This window comes from Panthera leo, chromosome B4, assembly GCF_018350215.1.
Source record: "Panthera leo isolate Ple1 chromosome B4, P.leo_Ple1_pat1.1, whole genome shotgun sequence".
NCBI classification, from domain to species: Eukaryota; Metazoa; Chordata; class Mammalia; order Carnivora; family Felidae; genus Panthera; species Panthera leo.
Genome location: NC_056685.1, coordinates 70,902,877 through 70,929,747, shown reverse-complemented (window position 1 = coordinate 70,929,747; position 26,871 = coordinate 70,902,877). Strand labels below are relative to the sequence as shown.

Genomic DNA, 26,871 nt, shown 5'->3' with positions numbered 1-26,871 from the left:
GTTAGAGCAGTTTGTAAGGCTTATGGGGTTTTTTTTTTCTTTAGTTTTATTATTAACTTTTTAATTCAAAAGTAAAACTTTAAAAAAAAAAAGTAAAACTTTTCCATTATAGCATGTGAAACGATACAAAGACATATTTATATACAGTGCCTAAGATACAGTTTCAAAAATCTGAATATACCCTTTCAGAACTAGTTCTATGTTCAAACAAATAAAATACATATAAAACATATAGTGTGATTACATATGTGTATTTTTTTTGCTTTTTGGTTTTACATTACCATGCACATGACTCTGCAATTTGTACTTTTCAACAGTATCATGAACCTCAACATACTCAATATAGATATTTTTAGTGGTGACAAATATGTAACATGGATGAGCCACATTTATTCAATCTTTTTATTATTTTTGATCATTCACATTGATTTCAGCTATTTGCTGCTACGAGCCTATGATATCGTAATTTGTAATAAGACATATATATGTGGTCTTTGTCCCTATTTCTGGCACATTGCTCTTACAACCTTTGGAATTTCTTACATATTGAGATGGTTAAAGTGTCTTTTGTTATGCTAATAAGGTAACTTTTGGATACCTCCTAAGAATGGGACCTGGCTACAAGGGAGCCAGCCAAAGTGATTAGAGATTGGAACTTTCAGTCCCACTTCACTGGCCTCCCTCCCCCACCTCTGGGGAGGGGAGAGGGGCTGAAGGTTGAGTTCCATCACCCATGGCTACTGATTTAATCATTTGTGTCTGTGAAATGAAGCCTCCATAAAAATCTAAAAAGACTGGATTCAAAGAGCTTCCAGGTTGGGGAACACCATGCCTAGCTATGAATCTCTTCCTTCTGGCTGTTCTTGAGTTGCATCCTTTTATCATACACCAGTAATCTAGTAAGTCAAATGTTTTCCAAAGTTCTGTGAGCTGCTCTAGCAAATTAATTGAACCGAAGGAGGGTATCATGGGAACCTCTGATTTATGGCCAGTCAGTCAGAATTATAGGTAATAACTTGGGTTTGCAATTTGCATCTAAAGTGGGTGGGGGCAGAGGGAAGTCTTGTAGGACTGAACCCTTAACCTGTGGAATCTAATGCTGCATTTGGGTAGACACTGTCAGAATTGAGCTGAATGGCAGGACACCCAGCTGGTGTCCAGAGAATAGCCCGTTGGTGTGTGGAAACCCTCCCACACACACACATTGGAACTGGGTTTGGAACTCCAAGTAAAGCCCCATAAATATTTATATATATGTTTACATAAAATCACTGTTATTTCTATAGGATAGATTCTCCCAATTAATGGGTCAAAGGCTGCTTTTTAAGAAATGAATATTTCTTCAAGTTGAAAATCAAAGTTCATAAAACAAATTGGCACTAAATAGCAAGTCCAAAATTTGCATATCCTTTGGGGCACCTGGGTGGCTCAGTTGGTTGAGCATCCGACTTAGGCTAAAGTCATAATCTCATGCTTCATGAGTTTGAGCCCCACATCAGGCTCTGTGCTGACAGCTCAGAGCCTGGAGCCTGCTTCAGATTCTCTGTCTCCCTCTGTCTGTGTCCCTCTCCCCCTCGCTCTCTGTCTCTCTCTCTCTCTCTCTCTCTCTCAAATATGAATAAATGCTAAATTTTTTTAATTTGCATATCCTTTAACTCAGAAATCCCAATTCTAGGAATTTTTCCTAACAAAATAATGGAGCAAACATAGATTTTTTTTTTAAATGTATGTACATGGGTATTATTTGAAACTTACTATAAAAGAGGAAAATAAGAAACATCTGAAAATTCAAGAAAATTATCAATTAAATTATTCTTTTACTTTTTAACATTTACTTATTTTTGAGACAGAGAGAGTGTGAGCAGAGAAGGAGCAGAGACACGAGACACCTCAGGTAGGAGGCAACCACAGAGGAACCTGTCAGAGACCTGGAAAGCCAAGAGAGCCAGGAAATACCACCACTCCGAACAAAATGAGAGAAACCAAGGCATGAGTGATATCAGCTGCTAATCTTTACCATAAATGCCGGCAAGACAAACGATAACCAGAATGAAAGGGACAAAGCCACAGAGACAGGATGAGCCACTGGACACCACGCAGATCATAAAAGACATATTCTTCTACAGTATCCCCAGGTGACATCTTAGAGAGAGAGGGAGAGGAAATCTGAAATCATGAGTATTTTACCCAAAGGGAGTAAGTCAATCAAAACTACCATCACCATCAGGATGCCTAGGTGGCTCAGTCGGTTAGCATCCAACTTCAGCTCAGGTCATGATCTCACAGTTTGTGAGTTCAAGCCCCACATCAGGTTTGCTGCTGTCAGTGCAGAACCCACTTCAGATCTCTGTTCCCCTCTCTCTCGGCCCCTCCTCCACTCATGCTCTCTCTCTCAAAAATGGATAAACATTTATAAGGAAAAAGAAAAATGACCCTCACAAAGGACTCAAGTTTGAACAGACTAAAAGCTTCAGCTGTTCATGGGGAGCCTGGGTGACTCAGTCGGTTAAGTGTCCGACTTCGGCTCAGGTCAAAATCTCATAGTTCCTGAGTTCGAGCCCCACATCGGGCTCTGTGCTGACAGCTCGGAGTCTAGAGCCCGCTTCAGATTCTGCCTCTCTCTCTCTCTCTCTCTCCCTCTCTCTCTCTCTGCCCCTCCCCTGCTCATGATCTGTCTCTCTCTCTCAAAAATAAACATTAAATTAAAAAAAAAAGCTTCAGCTGTTCAAATTATTCTGTATGGGACTAAATCAGGGGTTTCCAGTTATGCAGTGGATGGGGCCTATGGATTCGTATCATTCTGAAAAAAATAAGTAATATATAACAGGAAAGAGCAAAGAGTAGAACACAAAGACACAGCAAAAAGCTCTCAGATTTTTTTCCCTTGCTCATTGTTAGCCAAAGCCAGTAACAGGGTGATAATTTGTCATTCTTCATTTCACCAATAAATAAAGCAAGCCAAACATGTTTTTGTTCTAGGCCCCATCCCAAATTAGATTCTTTGAATTTTAAGCAGCTAGATGATCAATCCAGCCAAAGTCACAGACAGGGAAAAGGGCAAAGAAAATAATCATAAGACTGAGAAATGAATTTATGAAAGAAACTTTATTGGACATGATCCTGCATGACTTTTAGAATGGAGATGAGAAACATATAAGCCAAGCTGAACTGCTTCAGCTACTGAAAGCATAAAACAGCAACATATCTCAAAAGCTCAGATGCAGATCTCCAAGTATCTCAAAAGAACTCCTAAATTTGGTCCAGATTTCTGAGCACCCAGAATAGTAGGAGATGTGTAGCTTCTGGATTTGTAAAATGCAGCCAGTTCCCAGTATAGCTTAGGTACAGCCTCCTTCACTGATCCTCTTGCCCTGCCAGACTCTGACTCCATTTACACACACACACCACATACATACGCACACACATTCATACCAGACACGCATGTGCGTACAGGCATGCACATTTACACATCACCGCCCCCCCATTCTTTTCAATCCCTTGGTCTGGGTTTTAGAAGAAAAAAAAAAGGAACAGAAAACGCCAAATTTTTCCTTTAATTTCTTTAATGCTGGAAAGAAACTAACTTTTTACTTTTACTTTTTAAAAACACATCATTTATAAAATATTTGGGGGCAACTTATACCTACTAATAGTTGAAGCTAACTTGTTATTCACTGAAAAGAATTAATAACAATTTGTATTAACCAATTCAGTTCCCTTGGGGATCTCCTATTACTTGAGAAACTAGAAGTGAAAACTTATCAAATATCAAACGTTATTTACTAATGAGAAAACATAATTCCCAGCTGGATCCCCAGAGGGAATTTGGTCACCCTGGCTTCACTGTATCCCACAGGGTCCAATTTGATATCACCATTACCCTTCCAGAAATGAGAGGTTTGGGTGTACATTTAGACAGTGAAGAAGCTAGCACATTAAATAGTAGTTCCAATCAACTCAACTAATATGAACAGAGCATTTACTGCATGCCAAGTACTAACAAAAGACTCAAACTGAAGGACGAGTCAAATTAAAAAGAACATTAAGAATGCAGAATCAACTATCCAAGAACCTGTACAGATAAAAAATGAAAAGAGGGAGTAAACATTGAGGAAAACAGACAGACTCAATGAGCCTATCTTCCAGCATTCAATATGGTTTTTAAGTCTTTTTGACCTCCCGGCCATGAAGAGAAGAGACATATTAAAGTTCCATAATTCCGGGGCGCCTGGGTGGCTCAGTTGGTTAAGTATCCGACTTCAGCTCAGGTCACGATCTCACGGTCCGTGAGTTCGAACCCCACGTCGGGCTCTGGGCTGATGGCTCAGAGCCTGGAGCCTGCTTCCAATTCTGTGTCTCCCTCTCTCTCTGCCCCTCCCCCGTTCATGCTCTGTCTCTCTCTGTCTCAAAAATAAATAAACGTTAAAAAAAAAAAATTTAAAGTTCCATAATTCCTTCCTATGTATTGTGATGGAGAAGCAGAATGTTCTCTTGCCCTCACCATTTTCATTCCCTCGTACAAAGTCATGAGCTGAGACAGTTCAGTTTTACTAGCCTGAAGAGAAAAATACTAACAACTACCAAAGTGGGAAAAAACTAGGATAGAAAAACAAGAATCAAATACAGACATGAAATAAGGAAGTCCAAATAGAACACCAGAGGATAGTGAGTGAAAAGACACATGAGTTTTGCAGCTCAGATTAAAAGGAGCTCTACCAAAACCAGTTATAACTCACTGGCTGTATTGATAAATGAGTAAAAGACAGTTGGACTCATCCAAAGAAAGGAAAGAGAAAACATATAAATGCCTATAACTTTAATGTTGACTGCAAGAAACAAAAATCAGTAAAATCTTAAGAATCAATGTTGTAAAAGGCAAGAAATAAGCTCTGAGAATGAAACTGAGAAATGACAATAAAAGGAAAGAAATAAAAACTAAGTGGAAAAAAAGAATACAGTAAAAATAGGTAGAAACAGTTAAGAAAGAAAAAAAAAACCTTTAAAATATTTTTAAAAGAGAGTAAGTTTTTTTTAATGACATAAAATTAACAAAAAATGTTTGCCTGCATCAGCATAAACCTCAGATCTTGCCTAATACCCATGGCATGCAAAAACAATATTCAATATTTTATTACATTTCAATATCAAAAATGATTATTAGATAAGAGCTTCATTAAAGCTGTGAACATGTGAATATGCTAGATGAGCTTCATTCCTTTATATTATACATTAGAGTTAACAGAATTTCAGACATATTTGTAAAATGTAAATATACTCTCATATGCTAAATGGTTTTGATTAAAGTAGATTCTCAAATAATTAACTTTTTAAATAATCCCTATGCCGCACAGCACTTGTTAAATGTGCCTGCTTATACAGTAGTAAGCTTATTAAAAAGAAGAAAAATAAGGCTTTCTTTCAGGTTTAAACTGTGGACAACATTTTGAGAGTTCAAATCTATACAGGATTATCTTTCCATAAAAAGGATAAAATGGAAGCCAGTTTTGATTACAAACTATTGTCTTTATTGTAACTACTACCACATTCCATGACTTTCTCTGTTTGCAACATCTTTCTTTCCTAAGACATTCATCCCTATGGAGCACCCACCTCTTCGAATTTTCTTTCCCATGACAACTTGGTGCAATTTTCCACTGGTCTTCCTACATCCTCTCTGATTATGGCCCCTACATTTTAGACTCTGGCTTTATAAACTTCTATTTCAAGATATTTTCCAATGTAGTAAAATAGCACATTTGTATCATCACTTCTTTTCTTTCTCTCTTTGCCAAAAAAGAATCAAGACAAGAAAAGTAGGCTATAATCTGTGGTTATTATAGAAATGCATAATGCTATGAAAGACATTAAAATTCAAAGACTAAATTTTATCTCATGACACCATTTCCTTGTTTCATGGAACAGGACATACCACTTTATGGCAGAGTGGGGAAGCACATTTTTTTTAATTGTTTATTTATTTTGAGAGAGAGCGACTATATGCATGAGCAGGGGAGGGGCGGAGAGAGAGGGAGACAGAAAATCCCAAGAAGGCTCCAAGCTGCCAGCACAGGGCCTGATGAGACATAGGACTCCATCTCACCAACGAGGAGATCATGACCTGAGCCAAAATCAAGAGTTGGATGCTTAACCAACTAAGCCACCTAGGTATCCTGGGAAGCACATTACTATCTCAAGTGTCATAACTAGAATATGGGAAGATTCAAAATTACCTTTGCAACTGAGGGATTACCAATGAATCATGCTCAACCTCTTCCAATACAATATGTCATATAATGATTTATGATTTTCCATTTTTGAGAAAGCTAATTCCCCAGTAATATTAAGACAGACACACACAAACACACACACACACACACACACACACACACACACACACACACGCTCTGTGATGAAGAGTATTTGAGATTGTCAACCAAAGTTAGCAAATTAAATGCCTAAGAGAAAGTATGTTAGAAAAATAATCTCTCTACCTCTTAATACCTGCTGCGTCACTGAGCTGCACATTGGCCAAATAGATATAATGTCTTAGTCACAGGTTTTCCATGGTCAGAGGCAGAGATATTTTTTCATTTATTTTTAGAATAGTATTTGTGCTCATAATGATGGTCTATGCCAATACTGTTTCCAAGCCAGTCCTTGATTATCACAGGATATAAGCCAAAAAAGGAAAATGATGAGCTGGTGGTTCTGAAGATAGGGAGCTTTGAAATGCCTTAGTCACAACTCACCCCCTGAAGTAGCAGGGATTGCCACACTTACTCACATTAGTAATGCTGAGCAATTATCATTTAAGATCAGGTAAAATTATTTATTCCATAATTAAAAAATATGTTGACTAAGGAATGAAGGACCCAGAAAGCTCATAAACTGATGGTTTAGGGTTTTTTTCTATCTGAACAATACCTAGATGAATTATCAAAGACCCAACAGAGCCTAGTACTGTACTCTGAACACAGGGGGAAAAAAAGATCCCTCATAAATGCTTGGAAAAAGTATCTCCAATTAATCTTTTATGAAACATTAACCTCTTGTTGGAATATATCAATTAGCAAATCAAATCAGTAACAAGTCAATCTACTCTCAAGTGTCTCAAAATTGCTCTGTAGTAGCTTACGTTGTTGTATTAAACACTAACCACCATTGTGCAGGTGGCCAAACTAGACATTTTTATTCAGAGTTCATTTACAGTCACAATACCATGATACCAGTGAGGATGAAGCTGAACAAGGACGTTGCTTCTTCATTTCGACTAACACAACAGACACCTGCCTTCATTCATTCATCTATCCATGGCATCCATTCAAGAAATGTTTATTAAACCCCTTCAATATGCAAGATGATGAGGGTTTATACAAAGGCATGTTATCCCGGGATAACACTTGAAGTAAAATTGGAAGAACAGATAAGATCAAGGGAACAGATAGAAGAAGGTGGAAAGGCAGAAAATGATGAGGCAAGAACCAGGGAGGAGAAAATCCAGTTGGGCCTCCTATTTCAGGTTTTAACAACTGTTTTCTATTCTGCATACAAAGAGAAAATGAGGATAAAACACTGACTGATTGTTTGTGCCATCAGAGTCCACATTTGAAAGTATGCTTCAGTTTGACCACAAATTTTTGTCGCTAGTGGGCAGAAAGCAGCCAGAAGCATTCAGTTCTGATGAATATATTGCATATATTGTAGGAGACGGTCATTCCTAAAATTTTCCTTCATCTCTCCATGTCCTTCAACACACATGTCTGACAAATAAGTTATATGTAAAGTGCTTAGACCAGTGCCAGGCATAAGATAAGTACGATACAAGTATTAAATAAATAAATCCTTGTTTCTCTCTTCTTGCTTCAAGGATAACACCTAATAAGTCCTCAAGGGCACAAGAACTGGGATCAACTAAGTCAGAAAATTTCTTTATAGAGAGGTTTTTGATAATAAATTTGATTTCTTGCATAGATGTATAGCTATTCAGATTATTTCTTATGTGTATTTCATTCAATGCATGCTCTATCAGGAAATTTGTCTATTTCTTTTGTGGGATTTTGGGGATTTACTGGCATAAATACACTGGCATTCCCTACACTTTTTACCTGTTTAGGATCTGTAGTGATATTCCCACTTGAATTCTTAACATTGGTAGTTTGTGTTTTCTCTCTTTGCTTCTTGATCAATCTTAGCAGTAACTTGTAGTCTTATTGATCTTTTAAAAAAATCAATCTTTGGCATTGTTAATTTTCTCTATTTTTTTCTTTTTTCTTCCTTTTTCCTGCTCTTTATTATTTCCTTCTTTCTATGTACTTTTGGTTCAATTTGCCTTACCCTTTCTAAACCCTGAGGATGGGAACTGAGAGCAATGATTTAAAACCTTTCTTCTTTCCTAATACAAGCATTTACAATATAAATCTAAACATTGCATTTGCTACATCCTATATACTTTGACATGTTGTAGCCTCACCATCATTCAATTATAAATATTTTCTAACTTCTCTCATAAATTCTTCTTTGACCCATAGGCATTTAAAGTATGTTTTAAAATTTTCAACCACTGGGGAATGTGTGTGTGTGTGTGTGTGTGTGTGTGTGTGCGCGCGCGCGCGCGTGTGTGTGTGTGTCTGTTGTATATTTGTTTTTTATTTTTTTTTTACATTTATTTTATTTTTGAGAGAGAGCACAAGGAGGGGAGGGGCAGAGAGAGGAAGACAGAGGATTCAAAGCTGGTTCCACACTGGCAGCAGCAAGCCCAGTGTGGAGCCTGAACTCATAAACCGTGAGATCGTGACCTGAGCCAAAGTCAGGCACTTAACCAAACAGCCACCCAGGTGTCCTGGTTTTTCATTTCTAATTTAATCCCTTGTGGTCAGAGAACATACTCTATATGATTTTCTCTTTTGAAATTCACTTAGACTTTATTTTTATGTGCCAAGTATGGTCCAAGCATACTTCCAAGTATGGTTCAAGTATAAATGAATTCTTGATTTTCCCTTTTGTTTATATAAGGATAAACCTTGGTCTATCTTAACGAATGCTATTTTACTTGGAAAGAATGTATATTCTTATATTTTTTTGTTTAATGTCCTGTTAATGTCAAATCAAGGTGGTTGATAGTTTCAAAATACCTATATCCTTATTAAGTTTTCTTTCTAATTTAGTTCTACTAATTATTAAGAGATGAGCAATGAATTATGCAACTATGATTGTGGATTTGTTTTCTCCCCTCTTTAATTCTATCTGTTTTAGCTGCAGATGTTTTGAACCCCTCTAGTTAGGCACATATGTATTTACAGTTGTTACATCTCCCAGATGAATTGACCCCTTTCATCATTTTGAAATGTCCACTTTGGTTATTTTGTCTGAGATTAACATATTCACACCAGTTTTCTTACACTTACTGCTTATAAGATATATTCATATTCCATCTGGTTAATTTCAGTTGTTCTATGTCTTTAACATATATCTCTCAAAAACTGTATATGTTGGATCAAGCTTTTTAAAATTCAGTTTGACAATCTCTGCCTTTTTTAATTGGAATGTTTAGGTTTCTTGCATACAATTTAATTAAAGGTATGTTTGGGTTTAGATCCACCAGTCTGCTGTTTGTTTTACCCCTGTCCCATCTGTATGCTATTACTTTGTTCCTGCTTTCCTGCCTCCTTTTGGCATAAGGGTATATTTTTTAGTATTCTAACTTACTTCCTAGTTACATTTCTCATCTATCCTCTTTGTATTACTTTTCAGTGATTGTCCCAAAGATTGCAACATGCCTCCTTAACTTAGCACAGTTTAAGATCAATATTGTGCCACTTAGTGTAACATACAAAGATCTTACAACAGTCAAATTCTACTTATCTCCATCCTCTGTGTTATTATTGTCATATATTTTATACCATTATGTGTTATAAAGCCCCACAATATGATACTATAATTTTTCCTTTAAACATTCAGTTGTCTTTTAAAGAAATTAAAAGAAAAAGAAATCTTTTAATTTAGCCCCATATTTATGACCTAGTGCTCTTCATTCTTTCCTATAGGTCTGAGTGTCTCTACGGTTTCACTGCACTCCAGATGAAGAACCTTTTTTTAGCATCTCCTTTAGTATAGATCTACTGGAAATGAACATCTTATTTATTCGACTGAAAAATGTCTTTGGTTTGCCTTTATTTTGAAAATATAGGTTGTCTGGATAAAGAATTCTGGATTGAAATTTTTCAGTACTTTAAAGATGCTATCTGGGGTGCCTGGGTAGCTCAGTCGGTTGAGCATCCAACTTCAGCTCAGGTCATGATCTCACTGAGGTCTATGAGTTCGAGCCCCACGTCGGGTTCTGTGCTGACAGCTCAGAGCCTAGAGCCTCTTCAGATTCTGTGTCTTTCTCTCTCTCTGCCCCTCCCCCACTCACACTCTCTGTCAAAAATAAATAAACATTAAAAAACATTTTTTTAAGATGCTATCTGGCCTCCATTGTTTATGATAAGAAGTTAGCCATCTTTCATATCATCATTCTCCCTACACAAAATGTGACTTTATTCTCTGCTTTCAAGATCATCTCTTCATTTTGATTTTCAGTAGTTTGACTATGAAACTACTTTCAGTTTTCTGTGTATTACCTTACTTGCCCATGAGCAATATACATTGCTTTAAAGTCCTTGTCTGCTGACTTCTGGATCATCTAGGTATTCATTTGTATTAACTACTTTTTCTTTGGATTATGGGTCATATTGTTCTGGATTTTTGGGGGTTTTTTGTTATTGCTGTGGGTTTTTTGCAAACGTAGTATTTTATACTCGCCATTATGGATGATATGTTGTAGAGACTCTGTATTCTGTTATCTTCCTCTGAAAAGCTTTATTTTGTTATTGTTCTACCAAGCACCGAAATTATTTGCTAATCATTTTGAACTTGTGTAAGCTTGAATTCACACTTGGTTAAGATGGGTCTATGTTGGTTTTGTCCTCAAGCCTATAAATCTTTATTTCTAAAGAGCAGGCCTTCTGGGGTTTCAGTAGAAAGCCACTGAAATTTCTGTTCAGCTCTTTCAAACTTCTACCTAGTGTTTCTTCTGGGCTTCTTGAATTTCTCCTATGAGTGTACAGCTAAGGGCCAGTCAAGGACTTAAGCTGAGTCTGTACCTTAAGCTGAGTCTATGCCTAAAATTTTGGTCTCCCCCCGCCCACCGTGGATCTGTTCTTTCCAGGATTTCCCTCATTGCTTTCCAAGTGCTCTGCCAGCCCTGAACTTCATATTCTGAGTCCACAAATCAAGAGAGCTGTAGCTTTCTACTGGAGTTACAGCTGTCCCCATGCTTCATGGGTTGGAGAGTGCCTTCAGGATTAAAGCTATGTGCACATGGGTCTCACCAGCCTGGTTCTCTTTATCAGGGTTAAATTCCTCCCCTGGGTCCCTGCCAGTTTCTGTTTTCTTCAGGTCTCCAATGCCTTCAAACAGTTGTCTCCTTTCAGGGGTAAAAGGTTATAATTTTTATCTACAGGAAGATTAATGTGATACAAGCCACTTCATAATACTAGAACTGGAACCCCATACATACCTAACTTGTACTGAATGAGTATGGGTATACAGATATGCATTCCAACCTCATTGTGTCCAAAATAAAAACTTGATTTTTTTGTTCCCAAATCTTTTGTTTGCCCGGTCTCTGTGCTTTATTAAATAGCAACATAATCCACCCAGTTGCTCACACACACACACACACACACACACACACACACACACACGTCCTTGAATCTTATGTTTATCACCCACATCCAAATCATCATCCAATCCTGTGGGATTAACTTTCATGATGCATCCTGATTCCATCCACTTCTTTCCATCTCCACTGCTGACATCCTGGATCAAATCACCACACCCTCTCACAAAGACTAATACAGCCATCTCCCAGCTACCAGTCAGGAGTTAGTCTCCCTACTTTCAATCTTTTCCCCATATAGCCATTTTTTTTTGAGTGACCCAAAGAGTCACTATAAAAACCTAAATCAGGGGCACCTGGGTGGTTCAGTCAGTTAAGCATCCAACTTTGGCTCAGGTCATGATCTCACAGTTCATGGGTTCAATCCCCACATCGGGCTTTGACAGCATGGAGCCTGCTTCGGATTCTCTGTCCCCCTTTCTTTCTGCTCCTCCCCTGCTTGCGCGCACTCTCTCTAAAAAAATGAGTAAGATTTTTAAAAATGTAAAACCCCAAATCGTATATAATTTCTCTGCTCAAAACACTAGGATGTTTTATTCTTAAATTTTTAAAAAATTTCTTTATGATGACCTACCAAGTCCTACATCATTAACTCCCACCTCATCCTCCTTCCTCTTCCTCCTTATTTAGAAGCTCCACAAACGTTCTTGGTGTTTCTCAAGTGTCCCAAATGTTTTCATTTCTTATTCCTTCAATTTACAATGCACATCTTCCAGATTTTCAGGTGACTAGTTCCTTCTCATTGTTCAGCTCTTAGTTCCCCCAGAATCTCCTCAAAGGGAGCTAATCTCACTACCCTACTTAGCAGAGCCTCCAAACTGCAGCCAGACATTCTTTGTCACAGTTCCCTGCCTCAGTTTCTTTATACAATATATCATTACCTGTAATTATTTCTTTTAAAAAGTGGGGTTTTGAGGGGCATCTGAGTGGTTCAGTCAGCTAGGTGTCATACTCATGATTTCGGCTCAGGCCATGATTTCAAGGTACATGAGATCAAGCCCCGCATCAGGCTCTGCGGTAACAGTGCAGAGCCTGCTTGGGATTCTCTCTCCCTCGCTCTCTGCCACTTCCCTGCTTGTGCTCATGCACATTCTCTAGCTCTCTCTCTCTCTCTCTCTCAAAATAAATAAACATTTTTCTAAAAGTGGGGTTTTTTTTTATTTCATTCTCAGCCCAGGCTAGGTTATGTCACAATAACAAACAATGCCGAAAATCTCAATGCCTTTAAACAACAAAGGTCTATTTCTTTCTCAAACTACTTGTTTGTTCATTCAGAGCCAGGTAAAGAACCTACTGCATATTGCCTTTACTCTGGGACTCAGGCAACCAGAGCAGCAAGTATCTGGAACACTGGCTGATGGCTGAGGAAAAAAAAAAAACAGCTTGGGGGGTGGAGGGGAGGGGGATGGAGGGGTCTTACATGTGCAAATGAAATGCTCCAGCTCAGAACAGCCACACATGACCCCTGCTCACACCTAACCAGCCAGAAGGAGTCACAAGAGCAGGAAATCCTACTATGCTTCAAAGATACATGAGACAAATATTTGATGAATTCTGTAAATGACTATAATTCTCTATATTTTCCCTACCAGAAGATACAACCTATGAGACTAAGATCTTTGAGTGATTTGTTATTGATATTATCATTATTATTATTATTATTATTATTATTATTATTCACTGTTACATCCTGATGCCTAGAATTGGGCCTCCCATAGAACAGGAGCTCCCAGAAATACCTCTTGAATAAATGCATAACATCCATTTGATTAACCTTTCTTGTATATCTAGGGGTAAAATAACTACACTTAGTTGAGTATCACATGTAAAGCTCTTCCTCCACTCCCTGCTGAGAGTTTTGTGAGGAAAAGTAAAAATACTCTTCTTTCATATTCAATTTGATCTATCATCAAGAATTCAGCTGTTAAGTAAATTCTCTGTCCTGATTTAAATGCTTGGATTGTTAAACGCTTGTGTTTACAAAATTCAACAGAGAGGAGAGAATCCAGTAATCTGTTTAGCCTCTAAATAGAAGCAGGAGAGCAACCCAGAAATAAACGAATATGGCCATTTTTCATGTGGCTAAATTAACAGTCTCATGGAGGAGTAATGAGGAAAAAACCTAAGAAGGGCCATAAACCTCCTCTATGCCCCACCCCCCGACCTCCAATGGGCAGAACACTTACTCATCCCTAGAGAAGGATGCTTTTCTTACCCTACCGGGATAATCTGAACTTTAGAAACAAACAATTGGGGCAGTCCCCACAGCTGCTGCCTCCAGGGCCATCTCCCCACCCCCACTGCTAAAAATACCATTACAGAATTAGCCCTGCTGGTGGGGATGAGGGACAGGCACAGGGTACAGACATTCTTTAAAATAATCAAATAAAAAATAAAATAAAATAAAATAAAATAAAATAAAATAAAATAAAATAAAATAAAATAATCAAATAACTCACCCACCATAAAAAGCAGCTTTCCTCACTTCCATATCCCACCGGAGGGAGGGAGGTGGGGTGAGCACCTCCATACAGGAGCCATAATGGTTGTTCCAAAGAGTAAAAGGAGCTGCCAGATTGAAAATCATTGACTGTGCATCATCTCACAATAGACCAGGAAGCAGGGCTCAAGGGTTTCACTAAAACGCCAATTTTTAATGCAGTATGTCCATAGTAGATACCAAATTCTTAGTTATACAGAAGCATTTGTTTATCAGTGCTTCCCTTTACTCAAGGGGAAAGGACTCTTTACAACCAAATGCCTATAAGCTTGCTACCCCATCCCATCCCCACTACTGCTGTCTTCCTGTTCACCTTGCTCCAGCCATTGGCCTCTTTGCAGTTCACTCACTTTAAACACACCACCATCTTGGCTTTTATACTTGCCTCACCCTCTTCTTGGTCATTTTCCCCCAGAAAGCTGTGCTGCTGGCTCCCCCACCTCCTTCAGACCTTTGCTCAAATGTCACCTTATCCGAGGAAATTCCCACAACTTCCCAGACATCTCGTGCTTTGGTGACTGCCACAGCACGTACTGCCCTCTGACATAATATATGGTAACTTATTTCTTGATTGTCCATCTATTCCCACTAGAGTGTAAGCTCAGTCAAGGCAGGGACTTTGTTTTTGTTCAATGCTGGATCCCCAGAGTCTGAAAAAATGCTCAATATGCATGCACTGAATGAACAAAATCAAGGCCTATAGTACTGAGGTGCTGACGCTTCTATACTTTGTAAGTGAATTGAGACAAATCAATGAGCATGATCCAAAACAGTGAACAAGTTCAGGCAAACACTAACCTTCAAAAAGGAAATTCAGTGGCATTAGGATCTTCACAATACATAATTATGAACATAAATCTGTTTTAAAGTTTATTTATTTATTTTGGGGGGGGTGGGCAGAGAGAGAAGGGGGGGGAATCTGAAGCTGGCTAAGCAGTGAGCCCCATGTGAGGCTCAAACTCACAAACCATGAGATCATGATCTGAGCCGAAGTCTGATGCTTAACCAACTGAGCCACCCAGATGTCCCAAATCTGCTTTTTCTTAAAGTCTCTTCTAGCATTAGAAATGACCAGAATAATACATTCATTTCTTTCAGCAAACTTGGAAAAGAAGGTAAGATGATCTAATGAGAATTTAAGTTTCTAATTTTAGAAATAGATGGATACACCTTATGTTTAGTAAATGAAGGAAATGGACTCAGGGAACAGAATTCTTTTTTGGGGGGGGACGGGGTGGGAGGAGAGCAGCAGAGAGAGAGAAAATCCCAAATAGGCTTTGCTCTGTCAGCACAGAGCCCAACATGGGCTCCACCCCACGGACCATGAAATCATGACCTGAGCCGAAATCAAGAGTCAGACGCTCAACCAACTGAGCCACCCAGGCGCCCCAGGAACAGAATTCTTAAAATGAAGATGTTAACTTTAAAAAAAGAACAGTGTGCTTGCACTATCAGGTCTTCCTTCACAACCCTGCTTCCTTCCTTCCCCTCCAGTCCCCCTTCACTGCCACTTCTAAACCGAGCCCTGATCTCTTAAGGTCAGGTACACCCAAGTTACTGAAGCACCCTCCCCACCTCAAAGCCAGTCATTCTGCATCCATCATCCTACAACACTGTTTTGATCTTGTCACTCTTGTGATCAAAACCTTTTAAGCTCTCTGACTTCATTCATATAATCTTGGGGTGGTTTTGTTGTTGTTGTTGTTCTGTTTTGTTCACAAAAGTCTTATGCACTTTTGTAACCTAAAATTTAAAAAGGAGGGACATGCTCCATGGCTTCCAATGGTTTTCAGAATAAGTTTTAAGCTCCTGAACCTGAAATGCAAGACCCTCCACAATTTGCCCTGAAGCTTCCCTTTCCAACCTCCCGTAAACCCTAATCTGCCATGGTAGGAAAACTACCCCGCTCCACTCTCCCACAAAACCAGCTGTCCTTTCCTTCCCCACAACTGTATGCCTGACATTTCTCCAGCTTGGAATGCCCTCCTCCCTCCAGTGGAATTCTCCTGGGGCCACAAGGCACAGCTCAGGTTCAGACCCAAGAATTACTGCAGAAACAGTAATGAGACCCAGACTTCTTAGGGGATGGTGAGTTCGTCATTATTAGAGGTACTCAGAGACTGGCTGAAAACATACCAAGGAAGCTCTCACCAAATCCACTCACCCTGGGATTCTAGAGTTCCCATGAACTCCTCCTATAAGGTTTTACTTGACCATTTCTATTGGGAATGACTTCTTTCCCCCTTCAGAATAGGCTCCTCATCCTGCTTACATGGCAATTATCATATGCTGACATCAGAATCCTATTACAGCTGTATTTTCCTATGTCTGTGTCTGATCTCCTTCACTCACCACAACCTTCTGAAAGATAAGTCTCGTGGCACCTGGCACCATCCCTTCAAATGATGGGTACTCAACATGTTTATCAGTGATGATACTAAAAACATGGAGCATTTCAAACAGGAATAAATTGGGGAAAACATAAAAGAGAAATGGGATAGGTCATGAAGCAGCAAGAAACACTGCTTTGTATTCTTTCAAGGGATGGTCAGTCAGGTGTGGCCGCAGAGGGTACACGGAAGAGGGACAGGAACACATTTATTACACTCAGTCCTAGAGAGAGTCACCGCATGCCCCAAGGGGGCCACATGGGGGAAAGAAGACATGGAGGGTCAAGGGAGCAGGCTTAACCAAGCAGGTGGGGAGCTAAGAGAGTAAGGACAGGGGACAAGTGTCTTTATTTGGGTCAGGAGTACAATAACAAAGGTCCAAGAGGATTTCATGGGTGTGTCTAAATGTCACTAGGTCACAGTGGCAGAGGGCAAGAAGGGGGACTTGTGGCAGAGGCCAGCCTTATCACACTGGTGCACCTGATCACCTGGGCAAGGTGCTCACAGCCAGTTTGTAGGAAAATACGAAGTTTAAAAATTTACAATGCAAATACTAACTTCCCTGGGCTACTGCGACTTGCTCCCTCAGGTGTCTGTGTGAATTTGCTTGTCTACTCTTAGCTGGTCTATCCATTTCAATGGGTCTGTCCTCAAGGAAATGCAAAGTATTTTAACAAGCATGGACTAGTCAAGGGAAATCTTGATGTGTAATCACATTCCTCTTGAATCCGGGAAGAAGAATAGCCCAGCGCCGAAAGGGAGATCACCGATGGCGCCAAGGACAGGCAGCCCTGTGCCGACATCTTCTGGGTCAGCAGCAATAACAGGCTTTGTCCTGGAACTGGACAACTGCTTGCAGGGTCAACAAAATGACTTTCTTCACCCAGAAGAGAGGGCTAGTCAGGCAGGAGATGGTGCCAGAAAAAAATCCCTGAACACAGACAAAGTGGAGCGAAGCCATAGGGAGTGGCCTAGCTCAACTCAGTCCTGAGGCAGACTGCTGAGTCCTGAGGCTCGCCTCAGTCCTGAGGCTCGCCTGCTGCCGGTTTGCCATCTGGGATGCCTGAAAAGGTGCCTGTCGGAATCAGAAGGCTTCAGTTTATGTTCCAATTTTACTGCTGGCTATTGCTGTGACCTTGGAGCCAGGCAAATCAACCCTGTGCATTTCTGTTTTTCCATCAACAGTAAGTCAGGGCCACAGCCATGATAAAAACACAAACCCAAACAACAGAGAATTGTTTTGAGCACCACTGATACTCAAAATCCAATACGCAGCTTAAAGGCCACTGCTGGAAATAGCGGGTTTTTCCTCTGGAGAGGCTCTGTGTCTGACTCCCTGTGAACCCCTAGGTCTTCTAATGGCCTTCCTTTCCCTCCTTCTATCCAGAATCCTGCACAGCTACCGTATCAGAACATTCTCCCACCTACCAACACTTACCCTTTGGACCTAGATCTCCCAATGAAGGCAATTATTAATATCCTTGTTAGTTCATCATACCTCCCAAGTAGCATAAGACTTTAACCCAGTGAGAGTATCTTCAAGAAATAATCCAGTGTTAGGAATTCATAAAAGAGAAAAGAAATCAAAGCAGGGAATACTTTTATTCATCAGTGTCCTCTCAAATCATACTCCTCTCCCACCTAGGATTGTTGACCCTATTATTTGAACCATAATCCATTCCTATCAAGGTGGTTTTAAATGAATCAAGTGATCAAGCACTCTTCACTTTCAACGTTACCATAGTTTAACCAGCCATCAAGTTCCACCCAGGCTACTTCTATTTCATTAATCAGTGACGTGGTTTCTCTCAGCTCCCTGTGCATGGCTCTGCGTGCTGCAATTCCATTGGATAGTTGCTTCCATAAGAAAGTTCTACCTTTACCTCCTGTATGTGGCAAACGAAAAGAGGAAGAGGAGGCAATGATTGGACATGGTAAGGAAAGGGTGCCTTGGCCTCTGATGATTCATCTATCAAGCACAATAAAAAGTATCCAGAAGGGTACCTGGTTAATAATTGCTTAATTACAGTGCTCTGAGTTAGTTTTAGTAAGTCCTTGAGGGTATCATTTACGGTGTTTGCATCCTCTATCCTATGAGAACTAGAGCAGCCAGGCAATCCTAGCACACTGAGAGCTGCAGCTGATTGTCCTTTAGTGCTAATGGACCGAGATGACTGTGGCTGTAAACTAACGAAGGGGTGGGAGGAAATGGCCAGAGACCCGGGATTTGCAGCCTCATCTTCCTTTCCTGCTCTATAAGGACATTAAAGCAGCGTAAGTTTTTTGTAAAGGGCTACCAAGTTCACTAACTCTCAGACACCAAATTTACCTGGGAAGAGAGTGTTCCTTGGGGATTATTTTAATGCTAAATATGAATCCTTTCCCAGCCTACCTTTCTGAGCGTTTCCTATCAAAAACTTTGCTTTTTCTTCTTCTTCTTTCATTATTTTTTGCAAGCACTGGGGTAACATTTTTCTCTCACTTGAATTCTGTGGTTACTTCTAACCAAAATTATTTTACTCCACAAAAAAGAATTACATGGTCACAACTGAGGCGTAAGAAAAATGAAGATTTTTGGCATTCGGCATACATTGGTTGAGAATGAAGGTGCTAATAAACATTTAAATATGACTATCATGAGTATCAAATTCAGTACTTTGAGAAGATAAAGCTTAAAATGATAGATACTCTAAGTAGCATTCAGCTCTGTATACAACATTTGTTCAAGTAATTCTGCCAAAATGAAGCCCCTGTTTGAGAGTACAATACTTAAAATAATCAACTGCTGACAAGCACCCTCAGAAGTAATAAATATGCACTTTCCTAATGTCTTGTCAACTATCAGGATAAACTTGAGGGTCATTTATACTACTTAGGTATTCATATCTCCAATTAACACAAAAAAGAGCATACCATACTCACACCATTACATTAAAATAATGCTTTTCCTTCCTAAACGTATCATTATAAATCTGTTTCCTCACGTTTTGATGCTCCTGTATCACCATGACTATCTTGCCCATACTTTCCGGGACATCTGAAATGTTTTCTATTTTGAAATGATAAAATCATATGCATAGCTCAAACACAAAGGAAAGAATTTCAGACTGGACTTAAAGCTAAGACAATAGAAAACAAGCATTTAGCTTTATTAAACTCATGAGATGACAGAACATTAGTGAGATACTTGGTATTTTATGGAAAACTGCTTTTTTGTTAAAAGAGAAGAAAAAATCATGGAATTTGTCTTCTCAAATTTCTGGATGTATTGAGAGCATTCTATTCAGAACTTCCTATTTGAAACTAAAACAGACCTAGGTAAAAGGAAATAGCAAACTCCTTAATATTTCACAGAATATAAACACAAGAAAAATACACTTTCAACACACATTCTTCTTTTAGAGATGTCTAGATCTCAGTCAAGCCCCTGTCTCTCTTTTTTTTAATCACTGGCTTCTAAAAACATCATGATTTCTATGCAGCTGGATGGATATCTTGGAGAATTCAAACATGTCTACAAAATGTTACTTATAGTCAAGTGTAGGTCCATTATCCAGTTTCTGTAATTCTGAAATCCCAAGACTCTGATCTTTATAACTGAATTGTTGGCAAGACATGACCAAACCTGAATTCACTCAGTAGCAAAGCCTAGTCCGAACTGATTTGAGGCTGTTTATAGTCTTTACTCACTCTACTTCATGTGAATAAGTATATACTCCAGCTATGGTTATGTCAATGTGTTTGATAGCAGAGTATGTCCTCAGCCCTGTAGGGCGAGCTCTCAACTACAGGCACATGCACTGAATTCTGAAACACATTTGGCCTCAAAGTTTAGATAAGAAATGGTGTGCCTGGATTCAGTTCAGTAAACCCATACTGTGCTGTTCTGAGCACTATTCAAGATAAATGGTCCATTGTCTGTGTTCTCATTACCTAAACTCACCATTTACTAAACTCATTATCCTCTCTAACTGGATTCTCCTACTGACTGACTTCTTCTCTTTTTTTTTTTAATAAAATGATCACTCCCTTAGTCACTCACCCAATCTCCTAGTTACCTGTAACTTCACTCTTACTCTCACCTCCTCATATCCCATCAACGGGTGAAGTTCCATAAGGTTCCACATGTCCCCATCTTGCTGCCCATTGTCCCAGCCCTATTCATGAGTGGCCTGAATGGCTGCAAGAGGCTCCAAAAATATTTTCCTTTTTCCCTTTCTACTCCCCTCACCTGCCCTTCTCTGATTCCCACTAGATTCTGCTTCATTCTGATTCATGAGAATCTTGTCATCGTCTCCCATCTTGTTCAAATATTTTTTTGATTCAAATACCACAATGGAAGAGATAAAAGGCACTTAAAGACCAAAGAAAGAATAGGGACTCAGCCTGCCTTTGTAACACCTCCTGCTCTTTCTTAATGCAAACTTTTCACTCCCTTCAAAATGAGCACAACTTCCTCAGTTTTTCCCAACTCTAAAAAAAAACTAAGTTGTTTTCATCTCTTCGGCTGACACCATCTACCCCATGACCTGAAATCTGTAATGAATTCTTTGCATCAGATCTGACTATTTTCATCCCACTCGTGCCTCAAACTGAACTCAGATCCCACGCTGGCAGCAAAGCTTTCTTTCACCTTCCCGGCCCACCCGCATCTCCTCTTGAATTCCCATAGCACCTACAGTCTGGACTATTCATTTGATACTTGATATGCACTTCCTTGTATTATCAGAGTAATTAATTTTTCATGCATATGTATCCTCTCTCTTTAACCAGATTTTAAATTCCTTGAGAGCAGAGACCACGTCTCATATTTTATGAATGAACAAATGAATACCCTTCTCGAGCTTACAAGAAAAAGGTAACAATGGCAAAGACAACATGTGAAAGACCAACGAACATTAATTTATTCATTCAAATTTATCAAATATTACTACGTTCCAGGCATTGTGTTAGGCACTGAGGATTAAATGACAAGCAACTCGACCTAATCCCTGCCTCTGTGAGGCTTGTGGCATAGCTAGGAAACCAGACATTAATGAAACAATTATGCAAATAACTATATACGCAAATATGTATGCTTTAAAAAAGGAGCTGTGCAATATTAACAGGTTCAGAATCAGTTTCATATCCTATCCCTGTCAACTCATTCTGAGTCAGCCTGCCCTCTACCCATGTTAAGAAGAAAACTACAACTAACAGAGAGACTCTTTGTATGTTAGAAACCAGAAGGAAAAGAGGGAAGACAAATAGCAGGAGTAGTCTGTTTGAAGAGGACATTTGTCACAATCTTGATGTCCTAAGATTCATCCTTGGATCAGAAGGCAGTATTTAAACCCTGATCACTCTGCCCTCCACAGACTTACTGTCAGAGTATAAAAAAGCACAGAGCTGCTCTCATTCTTAAAAGTTACACTCTTGGGGTGCCTGGGTGGCTCAGTCAGTTAAGCAACCGACTTTGGCTCAGGTCATGATCTCATGGTTCGTGGGTTCGGGCCCCATGTCGGGCTTTGTGCTGACAGCTCAGAGCCTACAGCCTGCTTCGGATTCTGTGTCTCCCTCTCTCTCTGCCCCTCCCCTGCTCGTGCTCTGTCTCTCTGTGTCTCTCAAAAAATAAATAAATGTTAAAAAAAAGTTACACTCTAAACTTTTATGAAAGTTTGATTTAAGATACAAGAATGTGAAATCCATTTATGCCTTTGCCACTTCACTACTCAGTGCCTCCCGTACAAACCAATGTAAAAAGAAAATTGTTTACCAGAACTTAGGGCAAGGAAATTCCAAAATCTAGTGCAAAGATTCCCCTGTGAAACTTGCAATGTTCATCATTTCTGGTATCCAAGCTATATAATATATCACATTTCCCCTTTCGCCCAGGCTCCAAGAAAGCTCAAAACCAACAAGGTAACAAAACTCACAAAACTAAAACACATTTAATTCTCTTCTTTTCTGTGGCCTTCATTTTCTATTCCTATTGTATTAAGCATATATGTTTTGGAAAAGCATTTCAATTCTGTCTTGGAATAAAAATGATTTCTTGAATAAGCTTATTTCTATATAATAAGCCTTATCAGAAATACAAGTCTTATCATCAGAAATCTTTGGATTTCTCTATTCATGGATTTCTCCAATGTATAATGTGTAATTCTCCAAAAGGCTAGGATGCATCACGCTTATTTTTTAAACACTGGAATCATCCACTGTTTAACAATGGAATCGTCCACTCCATTCTGTTAGAGAGTATTTCGAAAGAATTCAATTCTCATAAATCCAAATATAATACTCACCTCAACAAGATTCAATGTTAAATCTAAAGAAGCTTTTCTGAAACGTATCAATTCTCATTTCCCCTGTGCTCCTACATTATTTTCCACATTTGGGAAATTTGGGATCTGTGACCAGTCTGAAATCATAAAATTTAGTGCTGATAATGCAGGAAACCCAGCTCTCTCGTGTTATTCCAACCATACAGCAAAGGTGAGAGGTGAGCAACTTAAAATGCATTTAATCATTTGTGTCTCTGATAACATGCAATTTCCAACTTGCGTCACCATTTTTGTTTGGGACAATTCCCATTACAAATTATAAATCATGAGGAGGCTTCATGCTGTTAATTAAATAGCCACAAAATTATAATCTTTATACCTCATAAAAATAAAATTCATAACCGACAAACTACATTAAATTATGTACTCAGAGAATTATCACTCTTCCTCATGCATGCTTTAAATTGGTCATATGGTATTGTCCTCTTGGAGACTACTAACAAGAGATATTCCATAATAAAATAAGTGAGGGAAGACTCACAAGTTAATGAAATGAAAGGAACAATGAAAGGAATACTGGCATTCTATCAATATTCTTATTTGGCATTTCATAAGAGGATTAACAACAAAAAAAAACTGTTTAACTGATGGCACAAAAGAATTTGGATTATTTTGTAAACCATTCCAATTTCTGTAACAAGAATTTCTGTGCTTGCCATTACCAATCCCACTCGTCCCTACATACACACTATCATCATCATCACCACCACCTACCACAAGCTTGCATCTGCAAACTGTTAAAGGTTTAAATATGGCCTCTTAAAAAAATGGATTATGTATAAATGCTAGTTATCTGGGAACCAGGAGGGAAACACTGATCACATTCCAAGCCAATAAGAACAATGCTTGTGCTGGGTTACATTTTGGATTCTTTTCCGTAATGCTGCGTGGCTGTCAGTTCCAGAGCACCCTGCTGTACTTGCTGTTGCAAGAAGACACAAATGGGAGCTGGAGGGAAGACAATATCTGACAGGAGGGAGTCAGAGAAAGTGTCGCACAGATCATGCTTAAACTTGGGCGTAAAGGAAAAAGAGAAATCAACCAAGTTAATAAGAAGGGGATGAGCATCATGCCCACGGGCGGGGTGGAGGAGGGCGCACAGGCAAAGGCACAGAAGCATGAGAGAACGCAGCAGATTTGAGAACCTGCAGATAATTCTGTACAGTGTGGAATGTCAGGAGGCCAGATTTGAAGTCAGGCAGGGTAGATCATCAAGAGCTTCGGATATCAATCAAAGGAGTTTAGATTTTATTTTGTAGGTAATAGGAGCCATCTAGCCATTTAGAAAAATTATTCCAGTAGAAAATTTCAGAATTAACTGGAGAAGGGCAGAACTATTAGGAGCAAATGATTACCATTTTGGTTTTGTTTTTTTAATTTTTTAAATGTTTATTCCTTTTTGAGAGAGAGTGAGAGAGAGCATGAGTAGGGCAGGGGCAGAGAGAGAGGGAGACACAAAATCCAAAGCAGGTTCCAGGCTCTGAGCTGTCAGCACAGAGCCCGACATGGGGCTCAAATCCACAGACCATGAGATCATGATCTGAGCCAAAGCTGAATGCTTAACTGACTGAGCCACCCAGGTGTGCAAAAAATTACCATTTTGTGAATGAAGGAAGAAATAATGGCAGTAAAGAGAGATGCAGAAAGATAGAAGGAGAAGACAAGTTTGGAGTTCATTCAAAAATTCAATCAGGAGTCCAGTTATCTTTCCACTTATCACCAAGATGTGCCAGAGGTTATCATTGCTTCTCTAATATCCCATATAATTTCGTAAGGTTTTAGTAAGAAAAAAAAAGAAATTGCCAAATAGAAGTGATAAAGCTAACTACATTAGAGAATCTTTCCTATAGTAAGCAAAAAAAAAAAAAAAAAAAAAAAAAAAAAAAAAAAAAAAAAAAATTGGGTCACATTTTCGCACTACCTCAAAATAATTTGTACTCAACATAACACCCGAAATCTAGAGTGATTTTTCAGGGCTAAAGTACTTATATCAACAGGAGAATTAAAAAGGAAGCCATTACTGTTATGTGATTTTAGTATAAAACACAAGATCTTATAACAAAATAACTTAACAAAATGTAGAAACTACAGAACCAAATGATCTTCCCTTATTAATACTATGACCCTGACTGTATGATTCTCAATCAATCTCAATACAGGTAGATACCTTTTCTCCAAACTGGATATTTTGTCTAAGTTTGCCTTACCTTTCTACGCGGAGAAAATTTCCTGAACAAATTATAAACACACCAAGACACTGTTTGTAACAGACATCTATGGTTTTCTCTCCCAGCACTCCTCACCCATTTTTGGAAACTGACCCTCTCCCACTTACCACCCCCCCCACCCTTAACCTCTTCTATCCCTGTGAATGTTATGCATAGCACCATGCTTGTTCAATGTGTGGTCGATGGCCCAACTAACACCCCGTTCCTAGATACCCTCTCTGTCATGACCTGTCTCTGTACCTTACCTTCCTCTCATAAAGGCCACGCCCTAGCTGGAAATCACCACTAAAGACTGGCTGTACTTCTGTTACAACATGGCATCTCACCACACCCATAAACCCCTTTCCCTCTTCTTACTTCCATTTCATCTGTTCAGTTTCACCCAATCTTCCAGCTTCTGTCCACTCCTCCCAGACTATCAATCTTCCTTACCTCCTTTCCATGCCCAGCCAGACCCCTGTTAATCAAAACAATAACTTTTTTATTAGAACCTTCCATTTATTTCCCATCCTTTGTTTCCAATACAGCAAGCCTGAGCAGTCCCCACCCAGATGAATCACTCTCAAATTCTGTTCCAGGTGACTGAGCTCTCATAAAGAAAAATGCTTAGCAGTTCAGATCGATGTCATTCCAGTTCATAATGGCTAACCCCAACAGCCCTCCGTGATCATCAGTAATGCTTCTGTTTGTTCCTAGGCAGGTGATAGCTATATTCCCTAGGGTCGCTGTTCCAAACCTTAACCACTTTCTTAAACCTCCTGCATCATTCAATCATTCCACCTTTATCTTTATTTTTTTTTTTTTTTATCTTTAGCTCTTCCTTGTTCATAGTCAAACAGAGATCATCAGGTGGTAGGCCACTTACCTCTCTACTCCCCCACCCCAATGGACCTATCAGAATATCAAACTTTATCTCTCTCATGAAAATTTCTGAGGAACTGGAGTCTCTCTTCCTGTCGCCACTAAGGCCATTATTTCTACCTGTGTCCTAAGTCACAAAGCAAAGAAGCTTTCAGAGTTGCTCTCCTCCTCTGTCTTTATCTTCACTTCAGCCTAGCTCTTTCCCCCAAAATGACAAGCAGATCAATTCATCTCACTCCTCAAAACCAGCACCACCCACCACCATGCCCAACACAATCTTTCCATGGTCCTTCTTCCATTTTTAGCTACTTCCTATCTCCTTTCATTTCCTCACCAAACTTCTTGAAACTATGTACATATATAATAAACATAAAATATGTACCTTTTATAAATGTATGTAATAGAAGCAGAGGACAATAGTGTAAGGAGTAGAGATTGCAAACGATATAGAATTAATACTATGTGTGTGTATATATCTATGTTTCAATTTGTTTTTTCCTGAAACAATTGCCATCTGTTTCTAGCCAAACTTCTAGATTAAAAATACCTACAGTGTGTCACCTATGATCTTATAATTACTAAATTCAATGTTTTATTACCAAGTTCTCTTACTAACTGGCCCAGCAGCATTTAAAACTTTCTTTTCCCAGTAACACTTATCACCTCTTTGCATAGTACATTAATTTGTTTTCTGTCTTTCTCCCTCCTACAGGATGTAAATTGTTATAAGGGCACAGTCCCTACTTTTTTGATTCACTCTCTAGAATAGTTCCTGGTATGTAATCAGTGATCAATGAGTATTTGTTGGATAAATATCACCCAACTCCTGACCAAAATCAATTAGGCAAAA

The 26,871-nt window shown here is 39.1% G+C and overlaps 1 protein-coding gene across 3 annotated transcripts in view; it reads right to left on the bottom strand.

Annotated features, from left to right (window-relative positions):
* Positions 1 to 26,871, bottom strand: part of TMEM117 (transmembrane protein 117) — a 485,771-nt gene that overhangs the window by 446,896 nt on the left and 12,004 nt on the right. The window lies entirely within an intron of this gene.